This window comes from Capsicum annuum, chromosome 1 (assembly GCF_002878395.1).
Source record: "Capsicum annuum cultivar UCD-10X-F1 chromosome 1, UCD10Xv1.1, whole genome shotgun sequence".
NCBI lineage: Eukaryota > Viridiplantae > Streptophyta > Magnoliopsida > Solanales > Solanaceae > Capsicum > Capsicum annuum.
Window position 1 is genome coordinate 63,938,443 of NC_061111.1, and position 16,395 is coordinate 63,954,837.

Genomic DNA, 16,395 nt, shown 5'->3' on the forward strand with positions numbered 1-16,395 from the left:
ATTATAAATCCGCTAAGTATTAAAAAATTAATAATATTTAATAAAAATAAAATAGACATAAAATAATAAATTGACTTTTGATGTTTAAAATTAATTTGACATCTTATATGAGTCAAAAAAATTATTATAAATTACAATAGCTAATGGCTTAAAAAATATAAAAACATATTAAAAATATAATTACTTATCTAAATTTTAATTTAATTATTTAATTTAACTTTCTATATATTTGGTATATAGTCTTGGAGGTTGAAGTGATGGAAAGCTGAGGAGTTGCACCATCGAGAACTCCAACTGCATTTAATGCAATGTCCACGCTTAAGACAGTTTCCATCACATCTCTGTAAGGAGTGAGAAGGTTTCCCATCATCAGGACTTTAGGCTCATCATTACCTAAGTCTAGGTGGCTAGAATGGGCCCCACATGGGGAAGGCTCTTTCTTTTTCAATTCTAAAGACTTAAGATAAATAAAGTTGTTAGAGTCTTTTTAGTGTTACATTAGGCTTTCAAATTAGGCAGGCCTTTCAACTGAGAGTTCGGATTTTTCGAGTCCATGGCCTCTATTATTTCTCGGTCCACATTGTGGGCCTCTAGATTCTGCTAGGGTAAGTGTCCACTAGCAGCCTTGCCTTGGGCTATTACACCAGGAGGTTTGGAAATCCTATTATGGGCTGGCCCACTAGTCTTAGGCCCAAAGAGGGTGGGTAGAGAGGATCTTGCTTACGAGGAGTCCAGTGAGTTAGGGTTGACAAACTTACCTGCCACAGCATTGAAGGTTTTGACCTTGACGATAGGTGCACCAGTGGTGGCTCCCTTAGGGGTTTTTTCGGTCGTCGTCTTTCTTTTAGCAAACGAGATAGTTTGCCAGTCCTGGGCTTGGTTCTTTATCTCCTTGGGTTTTGCCGATGTACTTTCCTTGTTCTACGGGTTAGCCTGACTTAATTTTTTATTATAGGGACAATTCATTACTATATGTCCCAAATGCCCACAATTTTTGCAAAAGAGGCCTTCTCCTTCATAGAGAAGTAGTTGTGAGTGGTTGTCGACAGAGATTGAGCCAGTCACAGAGGTTTCCAATGGGATTTGGACACAGATCCTTACATACCTACCACTCAGCGTGGCTGAGGTGCATGTATCAGCTTTCAACAAATTCCTAATTTTCCTATCTATTCGTTGGAGAAATTGCGGTGTCATAGAACTCTGTTGGCCGGTGTAGTATCCTGACCCAGATTGCAGTTGAGTCTACCTTAGACTCTCTTGGAATATTTAGAGGTTTGTTGGACTGGTAGGTTATTATTTGTGTTTTATTGAGGGTTTGTCATCCATTGTAGCTCCGGTGACCAAGTTGACTCAGAAAAAGATTTCTATCCAGTGATTCGATGCTTGTGAGGAAAGCTTTAAAAACCTTAAGGATTTGTTGACTTCAGATCCTATCTTTAATTTGCCTAAAGAGGGCATGTATTTACTGTGTTTTGTGATGCTTTAGGTGTTTGTTTAGGTGCCATGTTGATGCGAGAGAGTAAGGTGATTGCGTATGCTTTTTCCCAGTTGAAACCCAATGCCTCATTTTGTACTATTGGGACAAAAATAGAACTATAAGTTTGGCACCCATTTAATTGAAATGATGTTGGATGAAAGTTTTGATCGTTCCGTCAAGTCTGGAATGTCAAATTTAGTATAGTATCATAGTTAGTTTGTACAGTGGTTTCAAACAAATCTTTAACACCCGGTCGAAGTCCGTGAGGCCTTGGTAAAATTGTTGATAGAGAACATCTAGTGCAAGAAATATTTGTCCTACACATTCATGAAGGTCATGGAATTTGGCATTCACATTCGCGCGCAAGCTGTCGTGTTCGCAAAGTATGAGAAAACTTGGCCAGCCCAGCTTTACTCTTTTTATTTGTGGACGACCAGCCGCATTCACAAAGTGTCTTTTCAATTTAGCCTCACTTTAGCGAGAGTGGTTCCATGTTCACGAAGGACCTCTGGCATCCCCTTAATATTTTTCTCTTACTCGATCCTATGACAATTTTTAGGGATTTTTCCATCATTAATGGTCCCAAGAACTTATGAAACTTGTGAGGAATCATAAATTTAAGGTAGAGATGTGTAGAGGATGGTGAAGTGACCATTTCCCACTAATTTGTTTTAAGTTTCCGACCTAAATACTATCTCGTGGGTCTGATTTGAGTCCCGATTTGTAGTCCATTAGATCTCAACTTTTGTGCTTATATTCCTTGTCCTTATAGGGACTTAGGGACGAATTCAATTTTTAGATTTTGTTAGTGAGCCTCATGGGCCTATTATTGACCTAGTTTTGGGCTCAAATTCTATATTGCAATATGGGCACCATTTTACTCCTACTAATATGTATATTATTATTTTTATAGTACAACATCATTTTGGGATCCTAGAGCAAAGACTACCAATTTGTGGGTGATTTAAGATTCTGGTTCGACATCGAAGTAGGCTCCAATCTACTTTTCTCTATGAGATCATGTATAGTATAGATTTCATTATATGCTGGGATTATAGGATGGGTTGATGGCTAGTACACCATGGCTTAGCCTACTTAGGAAATTTGGGATAGAAAGATGACTTGAGCCTTCACATAGGATATCTGTTATAGCCACAGAACCTTGCTATCCTTGATTATAAGCATGTTAACCATAGTTTAATGTAAGGATCCCTTTATTACAAGATTTACCATTTGACTTAGTGAATCCAACGATATTCCCCTGAATAGATATTTTAGTGACTTTGCAGCCTTATTTATTGTAGTTTCCTAAGTTATAAGCCTTTTATTATGATACTAGTTGGACTTCAGGCGAGTATTCTATGCTTATAAAGGACATGATTCAAGTTTATAGAAATGTAAGAACTTAGGATTGTATTGCTTGTCTATTTATAATGATATCCATACTTTTAAGAACATTCATGCTCTCTTAGTGGTATGATTCCAACCAAACCCTTGATTTTACTACTATTTTTTAACAAGGGATTTATTTTCACTTTTCACTTTAAAAATGAAGTTCTTCAATAATGGAAATCGTACCATCTTATTTAAACAAATTATGAGCTTTGAAACTAAATGTGATATTTTGCAAACTAAACAGAGATTGATTTTGGTCCATTACTATTCCACTCTTTTACCACTACTATTTACTTTGATCGAAAGAGATACCGACTCTTTCTATGCTATTATGTAGATTTAGTCTAGGTGGTGATCTTGGACAATGGATATACAAGTTTACACTCTTTTATTTACGGTTCAAGTATGTGCACTTATTATACTTGGATATATATATGCGTGTGTGTGTAATAGCCCATATTCTTTCTAGTTTAATTCAGCTCAAAAGAGGAACATCAAAGACTTAGGACATGAAATTTCAGCTAAGTGTTGGAGACTTAGTCTCATTTTTGGCCTTTAAACTTGTAGACTTTATTCTTGACCTTTACGAACTTAGAATGTCAATTTCTAAGTTGTTTCATGATCAGGGTAGTCCATGTATCTCCGAGGTGAGTTTCAGAATTTTTATAGAAGGATTGGGGAATGTTTGGTTGGACAAAATAGAACGTCGACTTGATATCGCCGTGCCGCATCGGTGGCCGCATTGAGTAGGCAACATGACGCGTTGCTAATCACGTCGCTGATCGCATTGTTGCCCTGTTTTGTGTTGTTAAATGTTGGGTTTATAAGGGCATTTGAGTCATTTACCCTTACCCAAATGCACCCAAAACACATAATTTTAGCCCTAAATAACATAGATGCTTCATTATTTATCTTTTTCCTCTCCAAGAACAAAACCCTAGCTCAAAGAATCAAGAACAATTCCATAACTCCTACTCCAAGAAAGCTTATAATCCAAAGTTCCGGGTTCAAGAACTTCAAGAAGAAGCTTCAAGAACTCCATTAGAGATTCAAAAGTTCAAGCTTTTACATTCAATTCATCAAGCAAGGTATGTGGGGTTATGAACAAGGATCCTCTTTCATCCTTATGCCCAAAACTATTTTTCAAAGTTGAATTAATATGAATTTATATGATTTACAGTTTAGGGTTCATACCCAATTATCATTATTTGAAGATATTGATGTTTCAAAAGATTAAGTGTTGAATTGCCTCTCTACATTTGCATATTTATGCATGTGAAGTGATTTTATATACATTGAGAATTAAATTTCACTATCATGACTAGAATTATGCAAAAATTTCAAGGTTTTGATTACTGAGAATGACTGTAATGACCCGAGACTACATGAAGTAATGTGAGCTGATAGGACAGGCCCCTAACTAACTCTACTAACTACTAAGATAAATACATGAAGTAATATAATATATCCTCGGATGATGAGGACTCACCACTGCTACTGTACTGCTGATGATCTGAGGGACTAAGTGTGATCCGAGAACTGAGTGTCAGCAATTATGATATGATACATTATTGAACAAAAAAAGGTATGCGATCAGTACTTTGAATGTACTGGGATGCTAAATGAGGTAGGCTGATATCCATGGTTTCATGAATAGGAATAATAATAACTAACCGATTATGCATGTAAAACATAGAGTACTGAGTAGAGAACTAATGTGTGAGCCGATGCTAGCGTATTTGAAGCTTTTAACTCTGAATAATTGTGGGGTCTTAAGCAAATTTTGTTGTTTTTGATTATTTTTAATGTGTTAATGCAGATACAAGTGATCAGGGAGGAAACTAAAGGAAAGAAGAATAAATCAACTGAAATCTGGTGTAAATAAGCTGAAGTATAGATGACGTCAATTCTGAAGCGCCGTCATACATAGGACAGGCTATCAAAGTTGCCGTCAAGCTTAGACAGAACCTGAAAAACTAAGATAAAATGTGACGACATTTAGGATGAACTGTCAAATATGTGACATGGCATCAAAATTGCACTCAACCAGAAGCAGAGAATACTGATTTCCAGTGAAGTTGTGACGACAGTTGTCACGCGCCGTCAAGAATTTTGACACACCATCAGGTTTGCCATCTGAAGAGTCAGAAGATAACAATTCACGTAAAATTTTGATGATATCTCACAAACGTCGTCAGACATCTAACACGCCATCAAGATCGTCGTCGTCCAATCCAAAGAGAAAATTAAAACTTTAATTTTATTTCCTTATTTACGATTGACTATTTAAAGACTTGTTTTAGGGTTTTTTAGGGATCGATCATTAATTATCAGAGAAGAACTTCTTAAGAGAAGCACGTAACATTGCTTCATCTTTACCATCAAATATTTTTTATGTTTCTTTAAAAAAATCACTTATCAACTATTTTTGGGTTTCTATCTCGTGAGTAAATTGAAGAAACTACTTGTTGTTTTTCATCTATTCGTAAGTTTATCCTTATTATGATGAATTCAAATTGTTATTTCATTCATCAAATCATGAGCGGCTAATTCCAATAGCCGGAGTTATGGGATCCATTGATTAGGGTCTGATAGGTTACTAGGCATTTAACGGATTCAAAGAGTAGTAGGATGTCTTGAAATTCTGTTGTTTTGATTGAAATCTATTGGTTCCAACGGATTATGCCTTAGGTTTTATTTGCTTCTAATGGAGAAATAGACTAGAGGACGTGAATTATCAACAGGGACTCGGAAGCTACCAACCTTTTATTTAATGATTGATGCCGTAACTAGATTAATCTACCTGAGATAACATCCTATTGGAAATAGATAAGTTTTCAAAGTTCGAGAGAATTAGATAATAAATTGTCTGGCGAGGTTGAGAGATAAGTCAGATAGTATCGTCATCAGGGATATTCTGCTGTTTCTACTTACTTCAAGAATCCCAAGAATTACCTAGTACCTATCAATTCCCAAAATCCATGGTGAACATAACTCTAGTTTCCCATTTATATTGATTACAAATACTAAATTATTGAAAGTGACAATTAAATCTCTGTGAAACTTAAACCCCCATTTTAAAAAACATTAAACTACCAGTAAAGTATTTTGTACGCAAATTGAAGTTCACACCCTATGCCTTGTGGGATTCGACCCCAACCTAGTTGGGTTTTATATTGACAACGATCGCTTACACCCATTCAAGAGTGTAATTTGAGCATTATCAAGAACATAAAATCTGTAAGTACTAAAAATATGGAGAAATCCGTAAACACTGAGTATGCATGACCAGGCATGTAACATGGATTGAGTAAAATCTGTAAACTGAAATACTGACAAAATACTGATCTTTGTATGCTTTAGGCAAACAACTCTAAGATTTTATAACTGAACTGAGACTGTAACTGAGACTATATCTGAGACTGTATAAGGTATCATCTAACTGACATTTCCCAATTTGAGCTAATCGGGGTCCAACCTGTAACTCCATTTGGAAGGGTGTTAATACCGTGCCATGGGTGTTAACGCTGGTTGTGTGGATCAACTAAACTGATATCATGTCCGAAGGACTAAAGGTGTTAAGCCTGAACTGACGGTGACCCCTGAAGATAGTCAAGCCTAATTTGATGGGTGGATACATATATCCTACGTTGGATATATAGTTCTGGAGTATAAGGAATGCTACTAACGACTCTGCCAATCTGACGGGGAAGACGCTATCCCTACAATCACTCGGTGGTAAATCCTTCTCCCAATTGAAAGACACTGACATACTAGACCGTTCAGAGATTAATAATTGATATCTGACTATTCTGATAATGCTTATAATATAATCTGAAGACTATTCTGTAATGTATTGAGACTGGACTAAATAAATAGCTATGGTTTTCAGGTATTCAATACCCCAGGACTCAAAACAACAATAGTGAAAAGACACTAAAGCTTAGAGGACAAAGAATGAAGGTTTTAATTAAATCAAATCAATCACTCTTGTAGGAATTTCATCAAACACTTGTAGTTCATGGTTCAAAACCATCATAGGAATGTCCTCAAACATATAGAAATATTATGAATCCAACATAAAAGAGTTAAATCATGGTCTTGTTCAATAAATAATAACATTAAAACATGGAGGATTGAATAATAACAATAATTTCATGGTAACATGGTATAAAATCATAGTTCATGGAGATTCATGGGTGAAATCACAATTTAAAACATAATAACTTGAAAAGATCACAATTTTATAATTTAAAAGAGTTTCTTGGACTCCATGGATGAAAGGTATCCATGGATGAACATCTAACATACCTTAATTAATGGATTTCTTGAAGTTCTTGGTGAATTCTTGAGGATTGACCTTGAATTTGATAGCTAGGGTTCTTGATTGGGAGAGATTGCCTTTTCATTTGGGAGAAATTAATTAAACAATGATTTTAAAAACATTTTTAGGGCTTAAATATCACACCTGGGTGGACTAAAATAATACGGAAAGGACTGCTTTATCCCTGAACAAAATACTAATTTTTCATCAATTTTTTTTGAAATGAGCACCTGGCGCGACGCGGTGCTATTGTGTTGTGTCAGTGGAAACTGACAACTGAGAACTGGGTTGACTGTGCGATGTGCCACTATCGCAGTAAGCCCTTGGCTGCCATTTTAGCCACCTCCGCGATGCGCCAACATCGCGGAGGCCCACTAGAAACTGATAAACGGGAAATTGACCTGCTCTGTGACACACCATGATCGTAGAGTCACACTAGAAATTGACAATTTTCATTTGGTTTGCCTACATGACGTACTAAGGGTTAAAATGATGGTGTTTAATGACTAAAAGTTTAAATCGCCAGAACTTCTTACCTGGTTATCGGATTTAGGCAAATTTTATATCGTTGGAAAGCTAATTCAATTTCCCACACAATGGCAGGCTCTAAATAGGAAAATAATGCATGTTTTGAAAATTTCATATATGTATACTCATGTATAGAGACTTAAATTATGTTAGAGAAATGCGGGGTATTAAAATGACTTTATTGTAGTTTGACATGAGTTTGAAACATGGGTTTTAAGCCATAAGTATAAGTATTGATATTTTCCCAAGATGATGTTTTTAAGCATCCTATAACAAGCTTATATTCAGATTTTTTAGATAAGATTTGATATTTTGATCCTCAGTTAAGTTATGGAATCCACTTTACAATTTTATTACAGTTTATAGAAAACATATTAGTTTTGATTACAGCTTAAAATAGACAGATGCATAACTAGTTTTCATTATAAACCCTTGTGCTAGTTTTAAAGTGGACTTCCTACAGATTAAAGGGAGTAGTATTTAGCACTGAGCGGGAAGTGTGAGTTTAGCGGTTCCTACTTCTGCAGAACTACGAGCCAATGTTATTTGCATTTTTATATGGATGACAGATATAGATTGTGATCACTTAGATTAGGTTAAACTGTTTGGTAAGAGTATGACACCTCTCCCCAACATAAGGTTTTTCCAAAAGGTAACTAGACCTTGGGAACTATGATAGCTCATATAGTGTATGTCTAGAAGAACCTCCCTTGCAGAATAGTTTTTAAAAGACTTTCTCTACAACCTATAGAACAGAAAAGAATAACAGAAAAGCTTTTAGAAACTAAGTGGAAAGGCTTACAATTTTATCCAGATATCATTTTACACAAGTCATTAGTCATGAGATTTCAACTTTAGTTTATAGACGATAAAGGTGAGTCTTTTTACACTTAGCCTGCATGATTTGAAAATAAATTTGACTACAGCCCTACTTATTCTACTAGAAGAAAGAATACAAGTACAACTTTAAGAACTAAGTGTTATGGCTCGTAGGACCTATACAGTATATTTTATTACTCATGATTTATGATTTTCCGCTTTTAGTTATTAAAGCTAATGTGAACTATTTACATTTAGGATGCATTCTTTTATGAGTTTATACGAATATTAAGATATTGTTTTACTTAAGCATTCACCCCTACATGCTCAGTACATTCCAAAAGTACTGATCTACTATGTACTACATTATCTCATAATGTAGATTTAGGTGTTCAGTTCCAGTTGTATGATTGACCGTGAGCATCTCTATCTACATCCTGACAGTTGGTGAATCCTCATTGTTCGGGGACCCAACTATTTAGATTTCTAGCTTTCCAGATTAATTATTTCAGTTATGTTAGATAGTTCAAGTCAGCTGAGATTCTATACCAACGACTCTTTAGTAGTAGCATTAGAGGCTTGTCCAACTATTAGATATATTTTAGTTTTTCAGTGTTGGTTCTCCAAATTTTCTTAGTCGTGTTCTTTAAGATATTTTATGCAGTTAAACTCAGCTCAGTCCAGACAGTATTAAAGTATTTTAGCCTACCTCATGCTTATATTATCTTTACTTGGATCATCAAAATGAGTAGCAAGCTTTCAGGGTTGGCTCGAGACTACTTGTAGTCTAGAGAACTATGTGGCATCCCAAAATCCATTTTCAGGGCATTACAAACTTAGTATCAGAGCATAAGGTTATACGATTCCTAGGGAGTCATACTAGCTGTGTTACATAGAGTCTTGATCGTAGGTGTGAAGTGCGCCATATTTATGAGCAAGAGGCTACGAGATGTTTTAGGAAACCATCTTTTTCTTTCATGATCTATCGTGCTTAATGTGTCCCTATCTGATTTTAACTCATGCTTTTACATAATAGTTGAATATGCCTCCTCGCCTAGCTAATGTATACAGAAATGACAACTAGCCACCCCAGCCTGCTGACACTCTAAATGAGAATATATCCCATGTCAAATTTAGGGTTGCCTTTCAAGCATTGACCCAAACTGTGACTTTCATTGTTCAGGGCAACCTCAGGCGGCAGTCTTACTTCAGAAAAATAAGGATTTAGCAGCAGTCCGAATTCATGACTTCATAAGAATAAATCCTCCTGATTTCTTTAGGTCATAGGCAGGTAAGGACCCACAACTTTATTTAGATGGGGTAAGGAAGATCACCTAAATTATGCATATGACTGATGAGAAGAGTGTACGATTGACATCCAATAGGCTGATGGATGTAGCATATAATTGGGTGGTTATGTGGAAGAATGGTAGAGGTGAGAATGAAACTCCTATGAGTTGGCAGGATTTTCAAGACGCGTTTCTAGACAGGTTCTTTTAGTGTGAAATGAGAGAAGCTAGGGTAGAGGAGTTTGTGAACCTGAGGCAGGGCTAGATAACAGTAAAAGAGTACTGCCTTAAGTTCAATCAATTGTCTAGGTATATATAACACCCTGAAATTTGATTTTTGGGATACCACATGGTGCTCCGAACTATAAGTAGACCTGAGCTAACCCTGGCTGCTTTTCTACTAAATCTGAATCTCAACATAGGGGAAATATGAATATAAAAACGTAATAAATATGGAAATCTTATCTGAAACATACTAATCTTACAAGTCTTGGTAAAACAATACTGAAAAATCTGAATATTAAATCCAAAGTCTAAAAATGAATCTAGCAGTCTGACAAGCCTCTACTGAATGAGTCAAGAAAGTCACTGGGACAGGCCCTAGCTAACTCAAACTGTCCGAAATGAATAATGAAACATCTACTAATAAATTTAAAATCTGAATAGCTAAGTCCCCAAACTATGAGGACTCACCAACTGCAGGGATGTAGAAGAGATGCTCGAAAATCACTTATGCTGCTGAGACTGAGCATCTGAACCTACATTATGAGACAATGTAGCACATAGACGTATATATAGATTAGTACTTTGATGATGTACGGAGTATATGGGGGTGAATGCAATAAGTAAGCAAATCATCACAATTTATAAAATCATACATGCTAAATGTAAATGACTCACATAGGCTTGAGGAATCTGAAATCTGAAGATTATAAATCATGAATAGTAAAGAACATAATATAATTCTTGTGAGTCATTACATTTAGTTCTGAAATTTGTATTCTGTTCTTATTCTCAAATCATATAGGCAAAGTGAAATTTGAAAACTTATTTTGCATGGAAAAATACTTTATCTGAAAGGAATTCTTTCAAAGCTTTTCTTTACTAGAAGGGAGGTTCTTCTAACCTACATAAACCATGTGAACATTCATGGAGTCCAATGCTCTTGTCCCCCTAAGAAGGAATCCTCAAATTGGAGAGAGAAGTCATACTCTTGCCAGGGAGTATAACCTATCTAAGTGATCACATATCTATCATCCACGTAGAAGTGGGAACAATCTAAATCCTATGTTGGCACATAGTTCTGGGGTATGAAACTGTAGTAACGTACCCATCTTGGTGCTAAATACTACTCTCATTCAATATGTATGCTCATTCTGATGGAAATCCACTTTTAAAATAATCTAAGGGTTTATAATAAAAACCAACCTTATATCTGTAAAGCTAAATCTGTAATCTGAATTTGTAAAGTGGATTTTATATCTATTCTGAGATGAAAAGGTCAAATCTTTATCAATAATTTGAAAGGAATCTAGTCATAAGGTGCTTATAGGACAACAATTCTTACAAAAACAATCTTTAATTATGGCTTAATGACCCATATATCAATCTTACGTTAAAACATTGAAATGTTCAAGCTTGATAATATAAACATTTATAATTCTATTCAAAATATGGAAAATTTTGCAATATGCATGAAAATATGAACCGTCATATAATTTAACTTCTAAATCATTGGAAATCTCATAAGCTTGTTAATAACATTAATGGGTGTAAATCGTAACTTCAATTTCATGAGAAATCATATAAAATTCAATAAATTTGTAATTAAAATATATTTTGGGCACAAGGATGAAAGAAGTATCCTTGTTCATAACCCCACATACCTCAATTGATGAACTAGATGCTAAAACTTGAATTTTGGATCTATATTGATGCTTTGAAGATGAATTCTTAGAGTTCTTGTATTGGCAATCCTTAATCTTGAATTTCCTTAGAGAATTAATAGAAGAATTGGGTTTCTTAGAAGGAGCTTTGATGATCTAGGTTATTCTTGAGACAGAAAAGTGATGAAATAAGCAAAAAGTGCTTTGGTATTTTCTTAATAATGTGTTTTGGATGGATTGGAGCCTTGGAGATTGACCAAAATGCCTTATTAAACTTTAAATCTGAACTAAAAATTGACTAAAAATCCTGATTTACTGGTCCATCTCGATACGCCACTATCGCGGTGGCTCTCTGGGAAAGGACGAGCGGGTACTGGGTGTTCACCGCGACGTGCCAGAATCGCGATGCCCCTTGGATTGCCATTTTGGCCCTTGGCGTGATACGCTAGAATCATCGAATCTTACTGGAATGGGACAACTGGGAAAATGTGATTCTCCGCGATGCGGGGCTATCGCGGAGGGCCACTATAATTTGACAATTTCGTATTTCGCCTTCTCCACGATGCACTAAGTGCCCAGGTGACACACTGTCAACTTAAAAATGCCATAAATCCTTCACCGAGTGTCGGATTAGGTGAATCTTATATCATTGGAAAGCTTATTAAATTTCCCACATAATGGGAGGTCTAAATCTGGAAAATTCCACACGAAATAATTATTATTAATTTTGGAATCTATCTCTTAACCTTCTAGGGACGAATTTTAGCTAGAAAAGGTACGAGGTATTACAATATCTCCCCCTTGGGAATATTTGTCCTTGAATGTGGCTAGATAAGATGAGAATACTGAAGAATCTAAGTCTATAAGCTATCATGCACAACTAAAACAAATTGAACAACTGAATCTAAATTATTTTGAGCTTCTGAGTAATTCTATGAGTGCATGAACATACATGAGGACTACTATATAGCTGAATATATGATTAGAAAAGAACTGAATCAAGGAAAAGTATTACTTTCGGCTAAATCTGAGTTTGTATAGAAAATGTGAGGGTGCTTGGCTCGCATATCTACTTCTGTTTCCCACATGGCACACTCAATAGACTGATTCTACCAAAGAACTTTGACCAAGGGGACTTCTTTGATCCTTAGTCTACGGATCTGATGATCTAAAATCTCAACTGAAATCACTTCGTATGAAAGGTCGTTCTAAATATCTGAGCTTTCTAAAGGAACTATAATAGTGGATTCACCGATGCACTTCTTAAGCACAGAGACATAGAATATAGGATGAATGGTTGACAAGTATAGGTGCAAATCAAGCTCATAAGCTACTCTCCCAACACAACTAAGAATTCTATAAGGTCCAACATACCCGGGACTAAGCTTCCCCTTTTTGCCAAATCTCTTCACCCCTTTCATGGGTGAACTTTTCAAATACACTAAATCACTAACCTTAAACTCGAGGTCCCTTCTTCTCATGTCTGCATATGATTTCTGAGGACTCTGGGCTATTTTCAATCTTTCTCTAATCAACTTAACTTTCTTCATAGCTCCAAACATTGAATCGGGCCCAAGCAAAGCTGCCTTACCCACTTCAAACCAACCTATGGGTGATCTACATCTCCTCCCATAGATAGCCTCAAATGGGGCCATCAGAATGCTAGAATGATAACTTTTATTATAAGCAAACTCAAGCAATGACAAATGCTCATCATAACTACCTTCAAAATCAAGAGCAGATGCCCTAGACATATCTTCTAGAGTTTGGATGGTCCTCTCTATGGTCCTCTCTACTTGACCATCTGTCTGAGGGTGGAAATATAAACTAAGGTGGACTTGGGTACCAAGACCCTTCTGGAAGGCTCTCTAAACCTGAGAGGTGAACTTAGTACCCTTATCTATAATGATGGACAAGGGAACTCCATGCAGTCTGACTAATTCTCTGATGTACAACTTAGCATAATCATCAGATATGTAAGATGTATGAACTGGTAAGAAATGTGCTGACTTAGTCAATCTTTCTACAATAACCCAAACCAAATCATGATGACGACGTGAATGAGGTAAACCAATGACAAAATCCATATTCACCTCTTCCTACTTCTAAGTGGGAATATCGAACTCCTGTAATGTACCACCAGGTCTTTGGTGCTCTACCTTAACCTGTTGATAAGTTGCATATTTAGCTATAAACTCCGCTATGTCTCTCTTTATACCACTCCTCCAATAGATTTCCCACAAGTTACGGTACATCTTGGTAGCACCTAGATAAATAAAATAATGCATGCCATGCGCTTCATCCATAATCCTCTATCTTAACTCATCAACACATGACACACATAATCTACTTTGGTATCTCAACACGCCATCTCCCCCTTTAGAGAAAACCTCTACCTTTTGGTTTTTAACTGACTCCTTCAGTTAGATGAAACTAGGATCCTTATCTTTCTTCTCCTTCACTTCTAAAACTAGGGAAGATTCGGAACTACTTTGGTTCCAGACATTCCCTTTAGCTGAGTCAACCAACCTAACACCCAATCTAGCCAAACGATGAAATTCTCGAGATAAATCTTTCCTATCGTTCTCTATATGAGCAACACTGCCCATAGATAATCTACTAAGGGCGTCTGCCACAATATGGCCTTGCCCAAATGATACAACACACTCATATCATAATCCTTCAACAATTTTAACTATCTCCTCTAACAAAGATTAAACTCCCTCTGGGTAAACATATACTACAAGATTTTGTTATCCGTGAACACATCAACATGTACACCATACAGATAGTGTCTCTAGATTTTCAAAGCAAAATCACAGCAGCTAACTCTAGATCATGGGTTGGGTAATTCTTTTCATGAGGCTTCAACTGTATAGAGGTATAGGCTATGACCTTATCTCACTGCATCAACACATAACCCAAACCAAGTCTAGAGGCATCACAATACACCACAAAATCATCTGTACCATTGGGTAATGCTAGAACTATGGTTGAAGTGAGTCGAGTCTTTAACTCCTGAAAACTCATCTCGCAGGAATCTGAACATAGGAACTTAACTTTCTTTTGGGTCATTCTAGACATAGGAGATATAATAGACGAGAAAGCTTCAACAAAATGGAGGTAACAACTAGCTAGACCCAAGAAAATTCTAATGTCTCACGGAGAGATAGGTCTAAGTCAACTTCTTATGACTTCTATCTTTTGGGGATCAACTCTAATACCATCGGAGGAAATAATATGACCGAGAAAGGCTACTGATCTTAGCAAAAATTCATACTTGCTAAATTTGGCAAACCATTGATGATCCCTAAGATTTTGCAAGACAATTCTAAGATGGTCTACATGGTCATCCTCACTATGGGAGTACACAAGGATATAATCTATGAATACTATGATTAATATGTCTAGATACTATTTGACCACTCGATTCATGAAGTCCATGAAAGCTGCTGGGGCATTGGTTAGCCCAAAAGACATGACTAGAAACTCAAAATGACCATAACGGGTTCTAAAAGCTATTTTTGGAATATCACATTCCCTCATTTTAAGCTGATGATAGCCGTATATAAGGTCTATCTTGGAGAAATTACTTACCCCTTGGAGTTGATCAAACAGGTCATCAATTCTAGGAAGAGGGTATTTGTTCTTAACTGTCACCTTATTTAGCTGATAATAGTCAATGCACATTCACAAAGAACCATCTTTCTTTCATACGATTAGGACGGGAGTGCCCTATAAAGAAACACTAGGCCTTATCAAACCTTTATCTAAAAGATCTTTGAGTTGCTCTTTCAACTTCTTAAGCTCTGTCGAAGAAGGTCAATACCGAATTCTATCTCTCTATCGGGAGGTACCCCTGGGAGATCTTCTGGAAAAATATCAGGAGACTCATTGATTACTCGGATAGACTAAATAATTGGAGTCTTAGATTTAGTGTCCTTGACTCAAACTCGATGATAAATGCAACCTTTTGATACAAACTTTCTGGCTTTAAGGTAAGATATGAAATGACTCTTTGGAGACACTGAATTACCTGATCACTCAAATACTGGCTCATCTGGGAACTGAAACTTCACTACTCGGGTGCGACAATCTATAGAAGCATAATAGGAATGGAGCCAATACATACCAAGAATAAGATCAAAACCAACCATATCTAACTCTATCAAGTCTGCTAACATCACTTTAAGAAGGACAGTGATCGGACACTTTTTATAGATTTGCTTAGCAATAACTGACTCACCTACTGGAGTAAAAACCAAGAAGGGCTCAGAGATCTTTTTAGAATTTATCTCAAAATTTACTGCAACTAATGGGGTTATATAAGAGAAACTCGACCCACAATCTAACAACACATAAATATCAAATGAAAGACATGAAGCATACCAGTAACAACATCTAGTGAATCTTCCTGCTCCTAACAGGATGGTAAAGCATAAAATTAATTCTGGCACTGACCACCACTTGTACTGGATGAAGTGCCCTAGGGAGGGGCTAGGCGACCTAGAGGAGCTGGTGCACTATTAGCCTGAGTCTGGGGATGAACATCCCTGTTTCCCAATCTAGCATGCGGTCACTCTTTGATTCTGTGACCCATTTGGCCATAACTCTTTAATTCTGTAACCCAATCATCCCTACACTTAGCACATGAGGGATGATTGGGTTTCCCACTCA